Below are 23,548 nucleotides of genomic sequence, written 5' to 3'. Positions count from 1 at the left end.
GTTAAACTTTCGCTACATTTTAACTTGTTCTTTGGACCATCCTTGACCCAAGAAAGTAAAGAAACTCTTCTTTTGTGCTTACATTTTAAACTGCATGGCCCCCAGAACTTGGGTTAGATTTTTTGATAAATCCTTTATTTCAGTTACACTCATTATCAGTTATGACGGTTCTGGACATTGCTTTCAAACCTAATTATGGAGACTTTTCTGGGAATGTGTACCCAATGTCTAAAGGCACTAGCAAAAAAATTTTTTTGATTGACATTAGCTAGAGAAGAGATTATAAACTGCAACTGTGAGGGAGGAAAATGAGCATGGGTTCAGAGAGCAGTGGGTAGATGTTAAAGGTTCAAGCTCTTATACAAAGACAAGGACAAAAGGGGTCTCCTCAACCACCACAGCTACAGGACGTATGGAAAACCTCAGCCTCAGCAACTCAGGATGCCAGGGAACAGAGTTCAGGGCTGGAAGAACAGCTGGAAATTTGAAGAAATCATGGCAGCAAGAGAACTGAAGGAATGCGGTCCAAAATCTCAGTATAAACCCTGCTCGAATCCCTGGCTGACAGTGAAATTACTCGTGCATGAGGAAGAACTCATGAAGCTTAATGGGACACTAGGCAGAGACCAGAGGAATCTACCCTTGAAAGACAGATCTGCAAAAGGGAACTGTGAGTTTGCTGCTTTTATAACTCAGAGCATTCCCTTAAACATGAGGTAGCTAACATTTAAAAGGACTGGCCGTACTATGCACTGCTGAGACTGTAGTACATAGAACCAGAACCTCATACATTGGTGGAGAAAACGTAAATTTGACCTGCTACTTTAGAAAAGAATTTGGCAGCATCAGAAATTGCTGTGTCCAATTACCATATGACCCAACAATCACATTTACATTTACCTAAGAATGAAAAAACACATCCACACAAAGATCTGTACATGAACGTTCATAGCAACTTAATCATGACAGCTCAAAACTGAAAGTAATCCCAATGTCCATTAATACATGAATGGATAAAACAAACTGTGGCGTGTGTGTGTGTGTGTGTGTGTGTGTGTGTGTGTACAGTAGAATACTACTAAGCAATATAAAATGACTGAACCCCTGATACAACAACATCATGGATCCATCTCCAAATCTCTAAGCTGGGTTAAAGAAGCCAAATACAATAGAATATGTGATGTTTAGCCCTTTCGTATGAAATTCTAGAAAATGCAAACTAATCTGTAGCGACAGAAATCAGAGCAGTAGTTTCCTGGGTTGGAGAGGCGGGTTACATAGGGAAATAAGGCATCTCTGGGGGATAACAGACTTGATCTGTACTCTTAGCGGGGTAGTTATTATACAGGCGTATAATCTGTCAAAACTCATCCAACCGCACACTTAAAATGGGGCAGTTTACTATATATAGACTATACCTCACTGAAGTTAACAAACAGGTGGGTAACTTGTAGATTCTGGAGCAATTCAAAAGCAGTTTTTCATATGCCTTTGAACAATTATTTTCATAATCTGGTTCTTTTTTAAAATAGCAAACTCAGCAATACTTATGACTAGAAAACAAAGGGAGCCTGTTCTGTTGATCTGACATTTGAATATTGCTTGCTTTTCTCCATTTCTCTTTCCCTCGTGTGCACAGCATTCTCCCTGTCCCCGTTCCTTTGACTGTCTTCTCATACTTCTAACATTGAAAAATGCTTATAACATGTAAGTTATTTGAACAGTTTACAAGTTCAATGCATTGAAAAATTGAGTTATTTATAGGAAAGACCTTTTTATAACTGAGTAAAGAAATATTGGGGGGAGAGGAAAAGAGGTAAATATTTTCTTTGTTTATTTCTACTGTGATATTTATAGAAGGGCCTTTATAATCCACTGTGGCAAATTTATATTTTTCTTTCTTCTCTATTAACAGAATCATAATTTTTCTTGGTATAGCACTGCTCTCAGCTGCAAATCCAACACATTAATAAATACAATAATCCCACTTAATTCTCCAGCCTCCTTTGGAATGAGGAATGGCCACAGGGCACAGTTTTGGTCAATTAGATCTAAGCAGAAATGGCTGAGCAGAGCTTATGAAAAAATGTTAATAAAGGCTGATGCACTTTGGATATGATATGTATGCTTGGTCTTCCCCTTCTTCATTCCTTTAAGTAGAGACACAGAAGCGAGTCAGAGAAGGCATCTTGCAACCACAGGTTAAAGGCTAAGAACAAAAGCATAAGAACGACTCTCAAGTTGATGGAGCAAAAAGTGAGCCCTGATGGCTTCCTGGAGCTACCAGGTCAACACTTTATTTTCTAATCCTGAACTTTTTGTTATGCAAAAAAACAAACAAAACACCGTATTTGATTACATTGAATTTTCCATGCCACTGAACTTATTCCTAAATGATGCATGCAATCCCTCTACAAGATCTCTTTTTTATAGATAAGAGGAGGAAGGCAAAGGAAGTTAAACGGCTTCTTTCACTAAGTTTTCCCTCTACTTTCTTGTCCCTTTTCATCTTTCAGTCTTACTGAGATACAATGGACATACACCACCGTGTAAGTGTGATATACAGCATAAAGATTTCATTCATATTCATCATGAAATGATTACCACAAGAAGTTTAGTGGACATCTATGATCTCATATAGATACAAAATTAAATAGAAAAACAATCTTTTCCTTCTGTTGAGAATTCTTAGGATTTACTCACATATATAAACAGAGAAGTGTTCCATAAGTACATCATGTTGTATATTATGTCCCTAGAACTTATTTATTCTCCCTCTATTTTTAATTAACGACCCAGTTCTGAAATCCAGGTCTTCTGAGTCTCCATGCCATAAACGATTTCCCAATAGATGAAAAAGCCTATAGGAGAGAACCATTAAAACTAACTTATTTCTTCCAACATACAAGTTCACGAAAGCTAAAAGAAACCACTAGAGCTTAACACCTTGAACTATAGACATTTACATTTAAGGCTTTCATTGTGTGTTAAGAGCAGCTAGGATTTGGAGTTAAAAATACATAACAGGGGTTAAAAATACTAAAAGTTCAAGTATGTATCTTCCTGAGATAACCCCCCATTAAAACAATCATAGAGGAATAGCTCCACCTGTTATTAATAAATATTATGAAGCCACCATAATTAAAACTGTAGAGTATTAGCACGTGAATAAACAGACTATTCAAAGAGAATTAAGAGGGTAGAACTTCAATGATCTCACAGAAAAAAAAGGGAGGGAATACATGAGGTGACGTATATGTCAATTAACTTGATGGGGAATCCTTTTACATGAATACATATATTAAATCATTACTTTGTACACTATAAATAACTTACAATTTTTATTTGATTAAAATCAAATAGATCCAAGTTTGTATGTAAATTTAGTATACCATGATGTAAGTAATGCTTTTATAGTCATGAAGTAATGAAGATCCATTCCTTATACCATTCAGAAGGATAAATTCCTCAGAGATCAGAAATTTGAATAGTGAAAAAAGGAAACTATATAAACGTTAGACAAAAACATAGGTAAATTCTTCTATACTTTAGCCATGGGAATACTTCCCCAAGGACTCAACTCCAGACACACAAAAGAAAATGACTTAAATTTGAAAAATAGATTATGTAAAAATAAAAGTATGTTTCATAGCCAAAAAAAAGTCCACCGTAGTGGCATATGAAATAAAACCCCATAATTACATAATAATAATGTATGTCCAACTTATAGACAAAGTACTAAAGTCATTAAAATGTACACACTTCTAAAAATAAAGAAAAATTAGGTGTAACAATGTATAGTTCACAGATAAGGAAATATAAATCTCTCTTAACAAGATGAGAAGATACTCAACCTGATTCATCCTAACTGAATGCAAATTAAAACTAAATTGAGAGGGCTTCCCTGGTGGCACAGTGGTTGAGAATCCGCCTGCCAATGCAGGAGACACGGGTTCGAGCCCTGGTCCCCAAAGATCCCACATGCCGCGAAGCAACTAAGCCCGTGCGCCACAACTACTGAGCCTGTGCTCTAGAGCCCGTGAGCCACAACTACTGAGCCTGTGAGCCACAACTACTGAAGCCCGTGTGCCACAACTACGGAAGCCCACGTGCCTAGAGTCCATGCTGCACAACAAGAGAAGCCACCACAATGAGAAGCCTGCGCACTGCAATGAAGAGTAGCCCCCACTCGCCAGAACTAGAGAAAGCCCGTGTGCAGCAACAAAGACCCAATGAAGCCAAAAATAAATTAATAAAAAAAAATAAATTGAGTTTCCATTTCTCACTTACAGATTGAAAAATATCAAAACTTTTGACATTATACTTTGTTGGCAAGGTTGGGTAAAATAATCATTCTCAGGTATTGCTAGTAGGGATGCAAAGTAGGAGAACCCATATGATAAAGAATTTGATGAGGCAACACCTGGCAAAATTATGTAAGTGTTTGAAACCAAGGGTAGTCATCAGTTTGCCATTAATATATAATAAACTGTCACCCGCCTTCACTGATCAAGCTCGCTTTGTTTTTACAAAAAACTTGTGTCCTCCAAACGTCATGTAGCCTAAACAATAAGATGTTTTTGCCCAAGTTGTCCAGTTCCAGGTCAAGCAGGTTAAGACTGGTTAGGACCACAGGTCCTCCAACTGGGCATGCATGAATGTCCACTCAGTGAACTTTTGACATCAGAGGCCAAAACTCCACCCTAAGAACAGGCTCACACCATCATTTTCTGAGCACACGTCCCAGGAAGAAGCCTGTAGCTTAGTCATGCCTGCACAGAAGGATGATTACCTCACCTTATTCTTATCTCCAGTTACCTTTTCCAGGCTCCCTATGGCTCAGCTTTATTCCCGAAATATCCTAACGCCTTGCCTTGGGGGAGGCAGATCTGTTCTCCTGTTTCCTCATTTGGCTGCCCTGCGGATAAACCATTGCCTGCTGCAAACCTCGGCATCTCAGAGTCTGGCTTGCTTCATGTCCAGCAAAGGAACATGGTTTGGTAACACATTGACACTTTGACCCAGCAATTCTCCTTCTAGGGATCAGCCCCAGAGGTACGCTGGCCAAAATTTTTAAGAAGCTTATGTACGAGAATCTTCATACAACAATGGGAACTGGTTGAATGAACTATAATTTGTCCTCAGAGTGGAGTACTATGCAGCTGTAATATAAAAATAAGTAAGGAATATCTGCTTTAAAATTCCAGCCTGTAGAGACTCTGAATTCACAAAGTTGTATTATTTTCTGGCCTTAGAAGATTTGTGTTTCACATAGCATTTATTAAAATAAGTTTTAAATACCTAGTTTGCTTGTTAATAATTTATAAAGCTTTCAGCACACTGTATCTATTTTGGGTAAGAGGGGGAAAAACTTGGGATACACATTTTCCGTTCCAGTTCAATTTTTTTTTCTTGATTATAGAAAGCAAAAAAATGAATAAAAGAAGAAAGGGAAGGGAAAGGAATAGAAGGAGGAAAAGAAAGAAGAAAAAGATTATGATAGGAGACCACGCTGACCTATAGCCCTACAATTTCACCTTACGTTATTCTCTGTTGAGATATCGAAGCTTTGTATAATGATGTATTTCTAGCAAGACATAATGATTCCCTGAGAAATATAGTAGGCAAGAGAGCAGAATAAATCATGTTTTAACATAACCAGTTTTATATTTCAGTGCTGCATTCTAGTTATTTTCAGTAACGTATGTAATTTGAAAGTCTGTATTATGAATGGCTGGTTGGTCATAAAGATATTGGGACTATTGTACTTAAAATGGATGGGGTGTGTGCATGCATGTGTGTGCTTGTTTCAAATGGTTACTACAAATTAACTGACTTTGGAGAGACTCTAAAATCTCTCCATCCATAAAAGTCTAATTAGAGAAGAGTTTTTACAGAATTTATGGTTAAAGAAAAAGCTGTATTTCAAATATTAACATGTGTCCCACCTAAAGAAAAATATTTGAAAGTCTCATACCTGTATGCTTGTACACCCATGCAAAGTGAACTCACATTCCCTTAATCCCCTTCCTGTGCTGGAAAGGCCTATACAAAGTTTGAATCTTCGCTATAAGACTATTTTGAGTATTACCTGGAGCAGCAGGATATTAATTACCGCTTCAGGGTATTAATGACCTCCACATTAATCTGTTAATAGAAAATCAGGCTAAGATCATGACTGTATCATCAAAGGAACATGCTCATGGAATCATTAACCAAACTAACAGTTTGATTAATGGATTTAATGAGCAAGTTAAGTTAATCAATGTACCATTAACTAAAAAACAGTCCAAACAGATCATCCATGACTAACTGTTGCCTTTTAAACAGAGCCTAAATTTAGACAACGTTTACATTATATTGAAGAGAAACACTGAAATGTTTAATATTATCAACCTGTTATCGACATTCTCCCATTCTAAACTGGCAAATCTACGCTGTAGAATTCTTGAACTCTGATTATATGTTCTTCAACATAGGAACCACAATAACAGCAAAGAAGCAGTTAAGTATATCTATTGATGATCTAACCAGAAACACACAACAACAACCCAGCTGGTAGCCTAGAAAAATAAATCAATTACAAGAGTTTGCTAACAAAATACCATTAGACCCCATGTTTTCTGCTGAACTGATGGGCCATATGGGGATGGATTTATTCTATGTTGGCAGCAGGAAAATTTTACAGAACAGAAATTAGATTGACATTTTATTTTTGCACACTGCTACGTTTAGTTACGAGCTAATTATATGTGAAATATGCTGTGTGACTGTTGATAATATATGGGTCTTGATTATGTTTTTAAACCAAAGAAATAATTTAAGATATATTTCCAGGCTGCATTCATCTGACAACGGATGTCCCCCGGGAGGAGAAAAGAGCAGGGCTGGTAGCTGCAGGTTGTCTGCAGTGACAAAAGCTCCTTAAAATTTGCTGTGCAATCTTCAGCAAAGCTTCCAGACAAACCTAGACTCCTAGCGTCAGTGTGGAGCCAACCTGGCTTCGAACAAAGACCAGGACGAAGGTGTCAAGGGATCAGCTAGCTGGCCTTGGCCACAGAATCGGTACAGTTCTGCCACCTAGTGGTTGCTCTGTCACACGTGACGTGGCAGCATTTACACGTGTGTGCATTCTGACTACATCTGCAAAGAAAACCACGATACTGGGAATGGCCAGCAAAAGCTTGGCAAATGACTTTCTACCATGTGAATCTAAGATTACCCAGGTTTTAAGAGATAAACACAAAGGCACCTATATTTAATGTACAGGTGATCTGATCTTTCTCTGCCCACCATCCAACTTACCCCCAACCACTGACCTTCATAAAGACTAAGTTGTTGTTACCCAAATGCACCATATTCTGTCAGGAATTTCTCTGGTACATAATTCCCTCACTCATCTTGGCTGCACTGAACATTCCCACATCTTTTAACTTGATAATTATGTCTCCATGAAGCCTGCACTGACTCCTAGTCAATCTGTCATATGGCATTTTGTCATATAACTGGTCCCATTGTGACTGCCCTTTTGCACACCTGTCTTACTTTCTAGAAGCTAAATTCTTTAAAGGCAAGGATTTTACCTTTATATCTCTCTATTGCCTCAGCATTCACTGTGCCTGTGGCCCATAAATACACGATTTACTGATGTCTTGATGTGTGTACTGATGTGTGTGACCCTTTGCTAGGGGTGTTTAATTCCAAATCTAGCCCAATTATTTTACATAGAAATGAAGCAAACATTTATTGAATAACTATTTCCAGGCATGGTCTTCTAATGCTTCATAAATCCTATTTTTCAGTGTTTTCACATGATTCAAGTACATTCATGGCAAATACATGGTAAATTTGGTCCTTAACACTATGAAGATTCCATTCCTTGCAAGGCCAGATTTCTTTTTTTTTTTCTAAGATGGACTGTAAAAGAAGATCTAAAGAAATTTCAAACATCATTTTAAGTTTCATCCTGCCCGAATGTGTGAAATGAAAAATAAAACTAGAAAGTATATACACTTTATTTGGAAAATAAATTTCCCTGGATTAGTCCTCTGTGAAAAACCTTTAATCTCAAATATGCAGGATAAATTTTCATGGTGGTCAGGAAAGTAATTTTGTAAAATTACCACTTTTACTTAACTTAGCTCACCCCGTCCTATCTTCAAGCCACACCTGCTTGCTTTATCGACCAAAATAAACATTTACTCATTTCTGTATTACATAACTGAAATAGTTACAGAACAGTCAGCTTAGATTTTTTCTTCCGTTATCTGCCAAGCTAGCAGCTACATCCTGGTTGAGGATGTTTATTGTCCAAAGATATCCTATAGAAGATAAAGTTTGATGCTTGAAGTTGCCATGTAGAGTTTATGAAACTACTGGTCATGAAACAAAATCACCTTTGCATGTAGATGAGACATCTGATATGGAGAAGTAGAAACAGTGAAGGTTTAAAGGGCCATGAAAAATGATTAAGTGTGGCACCCTTTAGCAGGTAACTGAGTACAATTAATCATCAGAATGTTGTTATGTGACTGTACCTGCCTCATCTCTCAGGTCTTGGATGACTGTTCAGCAGATAACTTTTTTTTTCTCTTTAACATCTTTATTGGAGTATAATTGCTCGACAATGGTGTGTTAGTTTCTGCTTTATAACAAAGTGAATCAGCCATACATATACATATATCCCCATATCTCCTCCCTCTTGCGTCTCCCTCCCACCCTCCCTATCCCACCCCTCTAGGTGGTCACAAAGCACCGAGCTGATCTCCCTGTGCCATGCAGCTGCTTCCCACTAGCTATCTGTTTTACGTTTGGTAGTGTATATATGTCCATGCCACTCTCTGACTTCGTTCCAGCTTACCCTTCCCCCTCCCCATGTGCTCAAGTCCATTCTCTACGTCTACGTCTTTATTCCTGTCCTGCCCCTAGGTTCATCAGAACATTTTTTTTTTTAAGATTTCATATATATGTGTTAGCATACAGTATTTGTTTTTCTCTTTCTGACTTACTTCACTCTGTATGAGACACTAGGTCCATCCACCTCACTACAAATAACTCAATTTCTTTTTCTGGCTGAGTATATTCCATTGTATATATGTGCCACAACTTTTTCATCCATTCATCTATCAATAGACACTTAGGTTGCTTCCATGTCCTGGCTATTGTAAGTAGAGCTGCAATGAACACTGTGGTACATGACTCCTTTTGAATTATGGTTTTCTCAGGGTGTATGCCCAGTAGTGGGATTGCTGGTTCATATGGTAATAATTCTATTTTTAATTTTTTAAGGAACCTCCATACTGTTCTCCATAGTGGCTGTATCAATTTACATTCCCACCAACAGTGCAAAAGGGTTCCCTTTTCTCCAGCATTTAATCTTTGTATATTTTTTTGATGATGGCCATTCTGACTGGTGTAGGTGATACCTCATTGTAGTTTTGATTTGCATTTCTCTAATGATTAGTGATGTTGAGCATCCTTTCATGTGTTTGTTGGCGATCTGTATATCTTCTTTGGAGAAATGTCTGTTTAAGTCTTCCAGCAGATAACTGATAAATTTAGAATCAACCAAATACCTTCTGTAATAATTTTGTTTAATATGATTTTTTTTGTTTTTTGTTTTTGTTTTTTTGTTGCGGTACACGGACCTCTCACTGCTGTGGCCTCTCCCGCTGCGGAGCACAGGCTCTGGACGCGCAGGCTCAGCGGCCATGGCTCATGGGCCTAGCCGCGCCGCGGCATGTGAGATCTTCCCGGACCGGGGCACGAACCCATGTCACCTGCATCGGCAGGCGGTCTCTCAAACACTGTGCCACCAGGGAAGCCCTGTTCAATAAGTTTTTAAGAGATAGAGAGCAGAATCATGTCAGTTATTATACAGTGCCATGTATATCACTGTATATATGTGAAATCTGGCTTCCAAATGCTTTTAAGGACATGAAACCCAAAGCAATGTCATCGTCCTTTGGAAGGGAATTTATATTCCATATAAATGCCATGTTGTCTTCAATTTAATCAAAATCAAATAAACCAGTATTTCCCTAAATAAGAACTAACTCTATTGCTCTCTCCCTTTGTGTCAGAATGCTGTCTTATTATTTTTTATTGCTAGATTTATTCTGAAATTTCAAACCTAAGAAAAGCTCAGGTACATCTTAAAAACCCAACAAGCCTTTAGCTCTATACCGAGAAGGAGTTTCCAAAACTGGATTATTAATATGTCCTGGGAAGTTTTAAAATACATAGATGCCTTGGTCCCAGTCAAGACCCACAGAAACAGAATCTGAGGTTAAGGCCTAGAATCTGTTTTAAAGTCTTTCCAAACTGGACAGCTATATGTAAAAGAATGAAATCAGAACACTCCCTAACACCATACACAAAAATAGACTCAAAATGGATTAAAGACCTAAATGTAAGGCCAGACACTATAAAACTCTTAGAGGAAAATATAGGGAGAACCCTCTATGACATAAATCACAGCAAGATCCTTTTTGACCCACCTCCTAAAGAAATGGAAGTAAAAACAAAAATAAACAAATGGGACCTAATGAAACTTCAAAGCTTTTGCACAGCAAAGGAAACCATAAACAAGACGAAAAGACAGCCCTCAGAATGGGAGAAAATATTTGCAAATGAAGCAACAGCCAAAGGATTAATCTCCAAAATTTACAAGCAGCTCATGCAGCTCAATATCAAAAAAACCAAACAACCCAATCCAAAAATGGGCAGAAGACCTAAATAGACATTTCTCCAAAGAAGATATACAGATTGCCAACAAACACATGAAAGAATGCTCAACATCATTAATCATTAGAGAAATGCAAATCAAAACTACAGTGCGGTATCATCTCACACTAGTCAGAATGGCCATCATCAAAAAATCTACAAACAATAAATGCTGGAGAGGGTGTGGAGAAAAGGGAACCCTCTTGCACTGTTAGTGGGAATGTAAATTGATACAGCCACTGTGGAGAACAGTATGGAGGTTCCTTAAAGAACTAAAAATAAAACTACCATACAACCCAACAATCCTACTACTGGGCATATACCCTGAGAAAACCATAATTCAAAAACAGTCATGTACCACAATATTTATTGCAGCTCTAGGTACAATAGCCAGGACATGGAAGCAACCTAAGTGTCCATCAACAGATGAATGGATAAAGAAGATGTAGCACATATATACAATGGAATATTACTCAGCCAGAAAAAGAAATGAAATTGAGTTATTTGTAGTGAAATGGATGGACCTAAAGTCTGTCATACAGAGTGAAGTAAGTCAGAAAGAGAAAAACAATTACCGTATGCTAACACATATATATGGAATCTAAAAAAAAAAAAAAAAAAATGGTCATGAAGAACCTAGGGGCAAGGCGGGAATAAAGACACAGACCTACCAGAGAATGGACTTGAGGACACGGGGAGGGGGAAGGGTAAGCTGGGACAAAGTGAGACAGTGGCATAGACATATATACACTACCAAACGTAAAAAAAACAGCTAGTGGGAAGCAGCCGCATAGCACAGGGAGATCAGCTTGGTGCTCTGTGACCACCTAGAGGGGTGGGATAGGGAGGGAGGGAGACGCAAGAGGGAAGAGATATGGGGACATATCTATATGTATAACTGATTCACTTTGTTATAAAGCAGAACCTAACACACCATTGTAAAGCAATTATACTCCAATAAAGATGTTTAAATAAATAAAGTCTTTCCAGGTAATTCCTCCCTATCTCACCAGTGGATGAACTGGTGTTTCAGAAGAACTGGTTCTCAGGTGTACTCCTCAGAGCAGCGAGAACAGCATCACCTGGGAACCTGTTAGAGATGCAAATTATCAGACCTGATGAATCAAATGCTCTGATGGGCATTTGCATGTTAATGAGCCATTCCAGGCGACGCTGAATCACACTGAAGGCAATGTTTGAGAATTACTGGTTCCAAACAATGAGCTGAAAATTGAGGGTTCACTTAATTTAATACAACTGATCAAATGCTCACTATCTTAAAAACATGTAAACAAATGAGATCCTTAACCTTGTGGGGGGCACAATATAACTGGCTCAATTATGTCTTTGTGATCTTTTTAATGATTTTAAACGAATTATTTACTTGTCAATATCTCCATTTATAACCATTATTTTTCTTTAGATTATCATTATAGATCCCATATGCAATGAGTTAAGCTTAAACACACTTTTACTGAACAGACTTACATCTCCTGAATAAACAGCTCTAAGAAATACCCCTTTGTTGAATTTCCAAAGTATTTTCTTTTTGTGGGAATCACAGAATTTAGAGGAACTACTAGGGGTGATAATTTTGCCTCATTTTATAGACTGAACAAATAAGAAGCAAAATTACATGTTGAAAATTATCCTAACATTGTGAGACAGATATCACTGTTTTGTTTTGTTTTTTGCGGTACGCGGGCCTCTCACTATTGTGGCCTCTCCCATTGCGGAGCACAGGCTCCGGACGCTCAGGCTCAGCGGCCATGGCTCACGGGCCCAGCCGCTCCGCGGCCTGTGGGATCTTCCCAGACCAGGGCACGAACCTGCGTCCCCTGCATCGGCAGGCGGACTCTCAACCACTGCGCCACCAGGGAAGCCCGACATCGCTGTTTTAACAACATCAATGTAGAAGATAAAGTTAAATGACCTTCTGATAGACACTCATCTAGTAATTATTTGGGCTCAGATTACAAACCCAGGTACTAGCATTTCCAGTAAATTCCTATCTCATCCTCTTTGCATTAGATCCTACTGCCTAGTCTCTTGAATACACAGAGTAGGCACTCAATATATATTTGTGTAATTGAACTGCAAAGATTACCTCATTTCCAAGATGAGCAAGCAAGTCATTGATTTTCTATTCTATTAACTCACTCTGCAAAGAGGTATCTTAAGAAATAGTACTTGGAATTTTCAGCCATGACCGTCAAGTAGGAAAACCAATTCATCTGCATTGAGGATACTCATTTACGGAGGTTCAGAAATGAAGTAAAATTGGAAAAAATTCAGTATGATTCCTGGACGATACCCAGGGTTAATTGTTTTCCAGCATCAAAAGCTTGAATTCTCACTATTCCTCAGGCCCTAAAACATTATTAGTGCTACCACAATCTCAAGAGCTCATGTTATCAAATATCCCATCAACACTTCAAATGAGTCATTTATTTTTCTAGACAGACCTCAGCTGAACTATTGATCACTATGAATTTGTGTATAATAAGCATGAATTCGTCCACAGCATTCAGAATGCCAGATACTTCACATTTCTTTATTATTTTCAATTATTTCAATCAAATCAAAACTGAATTCCAGCTGCCAATCATCATAGTTAAAGCCATTATCAATTCATTTTCAGGTCCTGCTCCCCACTATTGATCAGATGAGAACACTGAGGTTTGCACCGTGCAGTTAAGCGAAGCCCTTCTCCCCACTCCCACCCCTGCTCTTTCATGTCAGTCACTGGAGCCTTTGGCCCCTGCTCAGGCCCGAGGCATGATGAGAAGACAGCTGCTTTCTGTTCCTCCGGTGAGTTCCACATCACACCATCTATCACTTTCTAAATTCTATCACTTCAGGGGTGCTTCAGTGATTCAAGAACCAATTCTCAAAATTTCACAAGGTTCCACCCCTCCTGTCTCCCATATTCCAGTCTCAGGAATTCCACCTGTTTGTGAAGGGCAACTTTTCCCTCCAAACCTCAAAGCACAGAAATATCTCTCCTCCCTCCCTCCCTCTCTGTCTCTCAACATTCAACCAATTTGCTCAATGGACCAATACTTCACACCATCTTAGCAGAAAGACACGTGGATTAGGTGTCTGCCTGATTTTCCCATATACTATATAGAACACTACTCTCTCTCAGAAATCCCAAAAGGCCATTTTTACTTTCTTTGGAGCAGGAAGCGCCCAGACCTCAAAAAGTCTGGCTACTCTGGTGAGGCTACAGCAAATATTACTGTTAATAATAATAATCAATTAAACATAAGAAGCCAAATACAATATTTTAATATATGACCGTGTATATAAAGCACTTAATGTCTCAAACTCTGCACAGCCTAGAAGAATTATAAAAGCCTCTAAGGGCCTTTTGCTCTTTTTCTAAGTAACCTTAAAGATCACCTCAATTTCTTCCCCAGAGAAGCTCATGGAAACAGCAGAGCGGATCTATAGGAGACCTAGTAATCTTCAGACAGTGACATCTCTTCTCATGAGTAAGGGACACAAAATATATGTATGGGTCCACCCACATCCCCAACCCCCCCCACACACACACAATGTAGACTCTATACCTTACTCATGGACACTTCATATGACAAGGACTCTAAGGGTGGGGATTGAGGACAGGGGTTGATCCTGGTTTGGATAAACTAGGAAAGCTGACCATGTGCTAGGAAAACTGGAGCCTGACCTTGATAACTTACTGGATGTGGAGAATGAAGAAGGAAGGAAGGAAGGGAGGAAGGGAGGAAGGGAGGAAGGGAGGGAGGGAGGGAGGGAGGGAGGGAGGGAGGGAGGGAGGGAGGGAGGGAGGGAATGGAAAAGTCAAGGAACGATTGAAGTGTTCTGATCGCCTTGATGTTACTACATTTCACTGACTTGGCTTTTCAGGGAAAAAAAAAGAAATCTTACAAAACTATGGTGAGTTCAGTTTTGAACATGTTGAGTTTAAATGTCTCTGAGGCACGCAAGCTTCCTGGGGACCGTTCACATAGAGCTTCCCAATAGAAAGATATTCAGGTCTGGAATTCAGGAGAGCGGTCTGAGCATTACAACTTGAGCTTTGTACCAAAAAAAAATGTCCAGCTTCAAGCTTCAGAAATTTTAAAATAATTAAAATCAAAAGGCAATTTAATCACTTTATTGCTTAAGCCTTATCTTCCCTTGCATCCTTCTAATCCTCAGAATTTAAATTCCTTCACCCTCTTTCCTGGAGAGAACTACCTTTGGGTACAGCTTCTGTTCTGGGGTATGTGGAGGGGGTGTGGAAAGGAGGGGAGACTTGCTTTCAAAGCTTAATGCTGAGATATTTCAAAGTTTTAAATGAACTCCAGGGGATCTGAGTCCTTTTAATTGTACGTAAATGGAAGAAAAAGCACTCTGCATTTTATGGTCTTAATCAAAATTCCAGGGGTCCAAATATCAGATTTTTAATGGAGCTAATAAACAAAAAGCTTAGTTGATCCAACTGATGTAAATAAGTCATCTTGATCCATCACGGATGGTGTAATTTTAATAAGTTGACACTTCCCTCAACGTTCCTCCCTCTTTTCTTCAATGAATGAAATCATCACGATCCAATCTATTATTCAAGCTACAAAGCTTTTACTCTGGCGATGCCTCAGCTGATATAATTTGGGTCTCTCTGCCAAATCATCCCCTTTCCTGCAAACTGACCCTGCCGGCTCTAGTTTGGACCTCGCTGACAGTAAAGAGCCATCTCATGTTTCTGCCTAGTGTTTAGAGCCAGGCAAGCCTTGTTTTTTGTTGTTGTTTAATTTTTATTTTATATTGGAGGACAGTTGATTTACAATGTTGTGTCAGTTTCAGGTGTACAGCCAAGAGATTCAGTTATATATACACATGTATCTATTCTTTTTCAGATTCTTTTCCCATATAGGTTATTACAGAGTATTGAGTAGAGCTCTGTGTGCTGTACACCAGGTCCTTGTTGATTATTTTATATACAGTAGTGAGTATATGTTAACCTCCACCTCCCAATTTATCCCTCCCCCCCTAGGTTTCCCCTTTGGTAACCGTAAGTTTATTTTCTAAGTCTGTGCGTCTGTTTCAGTTTTGTAAATAAGTTCATTTGTATCAGTATTTTAGATTCCACATAGAAGGGATATCATATGATACTAGACAAGCCTTGTTTTGAATGCTGGCTTTCTGCACAATCCCTGTGCTCTGGCCTCCACCCTACTTACTACCTAGGAAAACTCAGGCAAATTATTTAGCCTCTCTGAGAATCTGTTTCCTCGATGTAGACATGGGGGTAGTAATACCTATTTCACGTAATTGTCGGGTAATGTCTGTTGAGACACTTTGCATAATGAATGACACATCATAAACACTGAAACATTCTCTTCCTTTTTTCTTCTCTTTTGTGCTTCCCTTCCTTCCTTCCACCCCCTTTTCACTACTTCCTCCTTTCCTTGACTATTCCTTTATTCCCTCTCTCTCACTTTCTCTATTCACCTCATTTCTCCCTCCTTCCCCTTCTAATTCTCTCTTTTCAATTATGAGAGGTGTTTTCACATAACAAAAGCCCATAACATTTGGGGCTTAAATTTTTCTAATTCTACCCCGTGAAGACAAAATATCCAGCTCCTTCAGTTTTGTCTCTCGATGCAACTCTTCCAGAATATGGGAGATACAGTAATAACAACATCAGCAGAACCACCCTGTACTGTAACTATGGAGGCAAGGACTAGAGACACTGACTCCCAATCCTTCTTGCAACCATGCAAGGAAGACAGTATTACCATGAATTAGAAGTAAGGAACCAAAGGGCAATGCAGGTAAATAAGCTGCCCCAGATGAAACAGCCACTGGGTGACAGATGTCAGTTCACCGACATTCCAATGCCTGTGTTTAGTTCTACAACTATGCCACTTCCTTGTAACCCTCACCAACACACAGGTGCTCCAAGTCTGCACCTTCCTACACACCATTCATCACACCTGGAATGTCCTTCATTTCCTGATCTACATGGAAAACTCCATCTCATGTTTCTCTGCCAGCTCAAATGTGACCTCTTTTCTGAAGCGTTTCTGATGTTCAAAGGCACAGATAGCAGCTTAGACTTCCCTGAGCCCAGAGGACATTCTATAGAACTCTCTATATAAATAACTATTAAAGCACCAGTAAACTGTGAAATCCTCAAGGGCAGAAACTATTCATCACTGAACCACAGTACCTATCACAGAGCTTCCGATACATTAGGGTTTCAATACATTTTTCAAATTCTCTACACATCGTCTCATTTCCCCTATTTCATGGCGTCTTCCATATCTATCTTATCTCTAAACGTTAGCCTGCCCCAGAACTCTGTCCCTGAACTCCTTTTTTATTGATTCACTTCTTTGTTAGATTATTTCAACCAGTCCCTTGACTCTAAATACTATCTAACTGCTGAGGGCGCTTGTATTTATTCAGTCTGAAACTCATATATTCAACTATGAATTTATCTCCCATTTAATAAGCTAGCTCATAATCAAAATGTATAAAACTGAGTCCCCTGGCTTCCCCATAATCTGTCCCTCTCCCCAGTCTTACCATCTACACTAATGGCAACTTCATCCTTCCACCCGTGGCATTTGGGTCATCCTTGACACTTCACTTTCTCTAAACCTTGCCTCCGTCCAAGAGTCACAATTCTTGCACCTGCATTACTACAGCCTCCTGATTTCTCTGTTCTCTGGAAGTCTGTTCTCCATATGACAGGCAGATTGATCCTTTTAAGCTTTAGGACAAATCACCTCTTGGCTTAAAACTCCCCAATGGCTTAATATCTCATTCGGAATCAAATTCAAAGATCTCCAATACAATGGTCTACCTTTCCCAATATGGTCCGCATCCACGCCCCACCTCTCTGATTTCATTTCTTTCTCTTCTCTCTGTATCTCCATTCCAGCTTTCTTTCCTTTTTTTTTTTTAAAGTGTACCAGGATAATTTTATTTCTTTAATTAACTTTTATTGGAGTATAGTTGCTTTGTAGAGAAGTGGATGGACCTAGAGGGTGTCATACAGAGCGAAGTCAGTCAGAAAGAGAAATACGAATATCGTATATTAACACATAAATGTGGAACCTAGAAAAATGGTATAGATGACCTTATTTGCAAAGCAGAAATAGAGATGCAGACATAGAGAACAAATGTATGGACACCAACGGGGAAAGGGGTGGGGTGGGAGGAACTGGGAGATTGGTACTGACATAGATACACTAGTGATACTATGTACAAAATAGATAAGGAGAATATACTGTATAGCACAGGGAAGTCTACTTAATGCACTGTGATGACCTAAATGGGAAGGAAATCCAAAAAAGAGGGGATATATGTATATGTATAGCTAATTCATTTTGCTGTACAGTAGAAATAAACACATTGTTGAATCATGGTTTTCTCTGGGTATATGCCCAGTAGTGGGATTGCTCACCCCAGCTTTCTTCACGCTTTTTAGACAACTTCCCCACCTTAGTGTCTATGTACTTTCTGCTGCTTTCAGAACCTCCCCTTTCCCCAAACTCTCTCGCTTTCTTCAGGTCACTGCTCATATGCTGCCCTATCTATGATAGCACACACCCCCATCGCCAACTGTTACTCTGTTGCTTTACAAGGTTTACTCATTTATTTTTGCACACCACTCATCACCATCTGGCCTAATGTAGGTCTACTTGATTATTTGTTCATTATCCACTTCTGGACTACATAGAAGATCCATGAGAGCTGGGACATTCTGGGTTCAGTGCTTGATCTCATTGCCTAAAACAGTACTAAACTCAGTAATGCCCAAGTATTTTTCATCAAATGAATGAAAGGATGATTATATCATTGGTGAAGTTATGAATGTGGCCTGCACTAAAACTCTCTCTCAATTTTCTGCCCTATTTTATTTTTCCCATCAGTTCACAATTTTTCTCTCCCACACACTGAAGCATAAAATGCAGTGAAATATCACACTGCTTCCTGTGACTTGGCGCTCAGCACACTGAATCAAACCCCATGATGCTTTAGAATACATGGACCACTGAACAAATGGATTAAGTCCTATTTGCTGAGCCAGAAATTTAACCGCGAACATTGGCCACTTCCTACACAGGGACTACTGATGGGGGAGAGCCTTGAAAAACAGCAGAACTCAGCACAGACCTCCTGAAATTCTCCCCAGAATAAATGGTAATGACAAGTAGCAGGTGCGGTCGGGGAGGCTGATGAAGGGATTTGTAGAGAACTTAACAGCGAGTTGCCCTGAAATATGCTCTCCCCAAGCCTTCTTTGGATTGAACTCAAAAAACTAAGAGTAGACTGAGTCTAAACCAAAACCCCTGGGGGCCAATTTCAACAGATTATCAAGCTACTGAAATGATCTTTGAAATGTTTTTTTTTTTTTTTTTTTTGCGGTACGCGGGCCTCTCACTGTTGCGGCCTCTCCCGTTGCGGAGCACAGGCTCCGGATGCGCAGGCTCAGCGGCCATGGCTCACGGGCCCAGCTGCTCCGCGGCATGTGGGATCTTCCCGGACCTGGGCATGAACCCGTGTCCCCTGCATCGGCAGGCGGACTCTCAACCACTGCGCCACCAGGGAAGCCCCCCTTTGAAATCTTTTGAACTGAAATGAATTACTCTTCTGTTACCTTGTAAAATAATAATGATAAGAATGTTGGGCCAAACTTCATATAAAAATAAATACCCCAAAGAAGTAGAAATCTTGGCTCAGGGTCCACTGTGTCAATATTATTTTATGTATCCCCAGACACTCTTTTATCCAGGCTATTATCTAAGTGATTTCTTTGGAGGGTAGGTCTATGTACATGCAAACAGGGTATGGTTAAAAAATATTACCCATATAATAAGTTTTTTAATAAGTTAATGTCAATGAAAGATTTCTTATTGAACCTTCATGCTCAAGAGAAATATTGCCTTAAGATTAAGCTTGCTATAGAGCATTGTAATAACGAAGCATGTAGCCACAGAAAAACTCTTGGAACAACAGGGTTCACTTCTCATGCACAGGCCCCAGAAAATCGAGGACCTTCCTGTTGAGGTCACATGGTTCCATTATTTTCCTGAGGCCCATGCTCTCAGTGAATCAAGCCATTTCAAGGGCAGACCACAAGTGTCCTTTGAAAAACAAGAAACTGGCAGGAATCCCTGAACTTAAACTATTTCAGAACTGATATTATTGATCGATTCTTGATGGCTTCATGTAAGCCTTTAACAGAAAGATCAAAATACAGCTGATCTTAACCTTTTCCTTAAAAAACTGCCTCATTTCAATAAATGTGTATAGATGGCTCATTTTGTAGTCTTGACTGTCCTTGGCCCTCTGGGAGAATACAAAGAGGTATAAGACCCAATTCCTGCCTTTAGCGCCCTTATAAATGGAGACGTCTGAAAGCTATGACTGTGTTAAGAAAATCAGGAGATAGTATGTGGGATAAGCAAGAGATGAACGTCAAATGCTTTGGGAATTTAGATGTTGCAAAGATCCCGTCTAACTGAAGATTCAAGGGAATTCACACACACGTTAAAGGTATAATCGAGTTGGACCTTGAAGGTTGAGCTGGGTTTGAGGGAACTTTTAAAGAAAGAAAGAAATCCTCAAACAGTAACTCAGGGAGAGCCAAGCCCAGGATACGTTTAAGGAACGAGAGACAGTCCACATAAGAGGTATCTTTTAAGATGACCCTTACCCCCTAATATTCACAACATCATATGGTCACCTCCCCTTGAGTATGAGATGGACCTACTAACTTGCTTCTAAGGAACAGAGAAAGGCCAAAGTGATGAGATGTCATTTCTACAGTTAGCTTACAAATGACTTTAACTTCCATCTTTCTGTATTCTTTCTATTGCCTTCTAGGCTTGCAAACTTTGATGAAGCAAGATTCCATATGGAGAAGCCCATGTACCGAGGAACTATGGGCCACCTACAGCCAATGGTGAGTGAGAAACTGAGACCCTCAGTCAGATCACCTGGGAGGAACTGAGCCTGGAAGCAGATCCTTCCCCACTTGAACCCTGAGGTGATTATAACTACAGCAGACACCTTGACTGCAGCTGTGAGAGACCCTGAGGCAGGAGATTGAATGAAGCCATACGCAGCCTTCTACCCTAAGGTACTATGAAATAACTATCGTTTGAAGCCACTACATTTTGCGGTAACTTTTTATGCAGGGATAAATAACTTTTGCAGTCCAGACCGACTGTAAATTATTGCATGGAATAATTATTTACATGGTGGTTTATTATTTTCAAGATCACTTTTCCATGCATTGTCATTTGACTTTTAACAATCCTTTGTGATTGAAAAAGCAAGTGAAAAACTTACTTTACAGATGGAAAAATTGCCCTGGTTTTATGGCTTATACTCACCGTCACACAACTAGCTAGTGTTTTCCTTTATTTCAGTGCTCTTTTCATTAGAACACTCAGAGGAACAGAGGGCTGAAAATTTTCAAGATTTAACATATACCAGGATTATAGTCTTTAAAGGGGATGAACAGAAATGGCAAATACCTGAGCACAAGGGAATTGGTTTTGCTGTTTATCTTCACCTTCCTCACTCTTAAATTATGAATGCGTTATAAATACTGGATTTTATAGCTTTGTTTTGGTGTCTTTGTGCTTCTCCTAAGTCTGTCAGCAAAATGTCAAAGTATGTTGACATTTCAGTTGATTTTGAATGGCCGTTAACTTTTTAAAAATTGAATAGATCTCATATGCAAACAGGCAGGCTTTCCATATGATACCTAACATATGTACATAATACATTTTACTGAATTTCCGAAAACTCCTGGCTGACCTATTAAATACTCATTTAATGCTTCTCTCTCACAGTATCAACATTTATTTACTTATATTAATACTAGGAAATTATAAATATATACCTCCTCTTGTGAAGGAAATACACAGAACAAAAATGAACCTTTCTTATTAAATCAGTTATTGAAATGAATTCTACTCTGAGTAATACTTTCAAATAACACTAAATATTGCTGCATGTAGTAACATTTACACCCCCCAAAGCTCTCAGGTGTTTATATTTTTAAACACTGATGGATTTTATATTCTTTACTCTCAGCCCTCACTGTTAGTGTGTCAATCACTAGTTTATTGCCAAGTATGTTTTTATTTTTACTGGCACCTTTCATTTCTAACTTCCTTTTTCTGTGAAAAAGAAACTCAGAAAACAGCTGATAATTTTAATGATCGTGTTTAAAACAGGACTAACGGCTCTACACAAGAGTTTAAGTTAATTCAATGCAGGTGATGGGAGCCATCCTGCATGGGTTTGAAGCCCACCATTTAGTAGCTGGGTCACAGTAGACAAAAAATAAAAACTAATCTGTGCTTTTGATAATCACAATTCCAATCTTATGAAGGTGTGGGGATTAAATAAGTTAATATGTTGAATGTGAAGTGAATCCCTAGTGGTGGGTGCCAGACATTATTAGTGTTTGATAAAAAGCTTCTTAGGTGATTCCCCTAACCCAGGGCTCTCACCTTGGCTACACCTGAGAATCAACTGGTAGCTCTTAAAAATGACCAGTGCTTGGCGCAGTGGTTGAGAGTCTGCCTGCCGATGCAGGGGGCATGGGCTCGTGCCCCGGTCCGGGAGGATCCCACATGCCGCGGAGCGGCTGGGTCCGTGAGCCATGGCCGCTGAGCCTGCGCGTCCGGAGCCTGTGCTCCGCAACGGGAGAGGCCACAACAGTGAGAGGCCCGCGTACTCGCAAAAAAAAAAAAAAAAAAAAAAGACCAGCGCTTGGACCCTGTATTCATTTCCCATTACTGCTGTAACAAATTATCACAAGCTCAGCAGCTCAAATCGACATAAATGTATTAACTTACAGTCCGGGAGGCCAAAAGTCCAAAATGAGTCTCACTGGACGAAGCTCAAGATGTCAGAAGGGCTGTGTTCCTTTCCAGAGGCTCTAGGGGAGAAGTCATTTCCTTGCCTTCTCTGGCTTCCAGAAACTGCTGGAGTTTTTGGCTGGCGGTCCCCTTCTCTTCGAAGCCTACAACGGTTGAGCCTTTCTCCTGCTGCATCACTCTAAGACTGACTCATCAGCTTCCTTCCCTCCACCCCCATTTAAAGACACCTCTGATTACATTGGGCCCACCTGGATATTCCAGAATAATCTAACGTCAGGTCAGCCAACTAACAACATTGATCCCATCTGTTACCTTAATTCCCCTTTGGCAAGCAAGGAATTCACAGGTTCTGGGAATCAGGACATAAACATCTTTGGGAGGCCATTATTCTGCTTACTGCAGGCTCCCACCCTCCAAAGACGCAGAGTTAATTGCTCTTGGCAGGGATACACTTCACAAACTCACTAAGTGATTGTAATGTCCAGCTTCGTTTGAGAACTACTGATCTCAATTATTATCAGCGTTCCATGAAACAATGCCCATAAAATGTTCATGGGGAAGTGAGATTTAGAAAGCATTTAATTAAACACATTATATGTTAAAGACAGTGTGGAGTTTTGTAATAGAGAAATCTGTTCAACCTTATTTAACCAGTCTCTTAAACCTTTGGGAGTAATATCTGTTAAGAGTCCAAGGAATTATTTTTCTATGTAATGCTTTCGGGATTTAATGCTCTAGGGAGCAAACTGAGTGTAATGGTACTTGTTTTCTTTTCTTTACTCGGATGCTTTTTTAAAAATTCTTTTACTATTAAGCTATCTGTGGAATCCAGGACGTGTCAAAGACTTGAAATCCACATTCAAGACAATCTACTCAGTATTGTGTTACCATACAGGTCATTAAGAACCAAATGGTCTATATAGTATAATTGAATCATT

The 23,548-nt window shown here is 39.3% G+C and overlaps 1 long non-coding RNA gene across 2 annotated transcripts in view; it reads right to left on the bottom strand.

The window, feature by feature from the left end:
- The window catches only part of LOC125965356 (uncharacterized), a 172,241-nt gene extending 149,188 nt beyond the window's left edge, over positions 1-23,053 (bottom strand). For both annotated transcript variants that reach the window (XR_007479147.1, XR_007479146.1), the window contains exon 1: positions 22,587-23,053. This is a non-coding gene — a long non-coding RNA (uncharacterized LOC125965356). The remainder of the gene's footprint in view (positions 1-22,586) is intronic.
- Positions 23,054-23,548: the final 495 nt, after the last annotated feature.

Source organism: Orcinus orca, chromosome 9 (genome assembly GCF_937001465.1).
Source record: "Orcinus orca chromosome 9, mOrcOrc1.1, whole genome shotgun sequence".
NCBI lineage: Eukaryota > Metazoa > Chordata > Mammalia > Artiodactyla > Delphinidae > Orcinus > Orcinus orca.
Note: the sequence above shows the minus strand (reverse complement) of the source record. Positions and strands in the feature narration are given on the sequence as shown.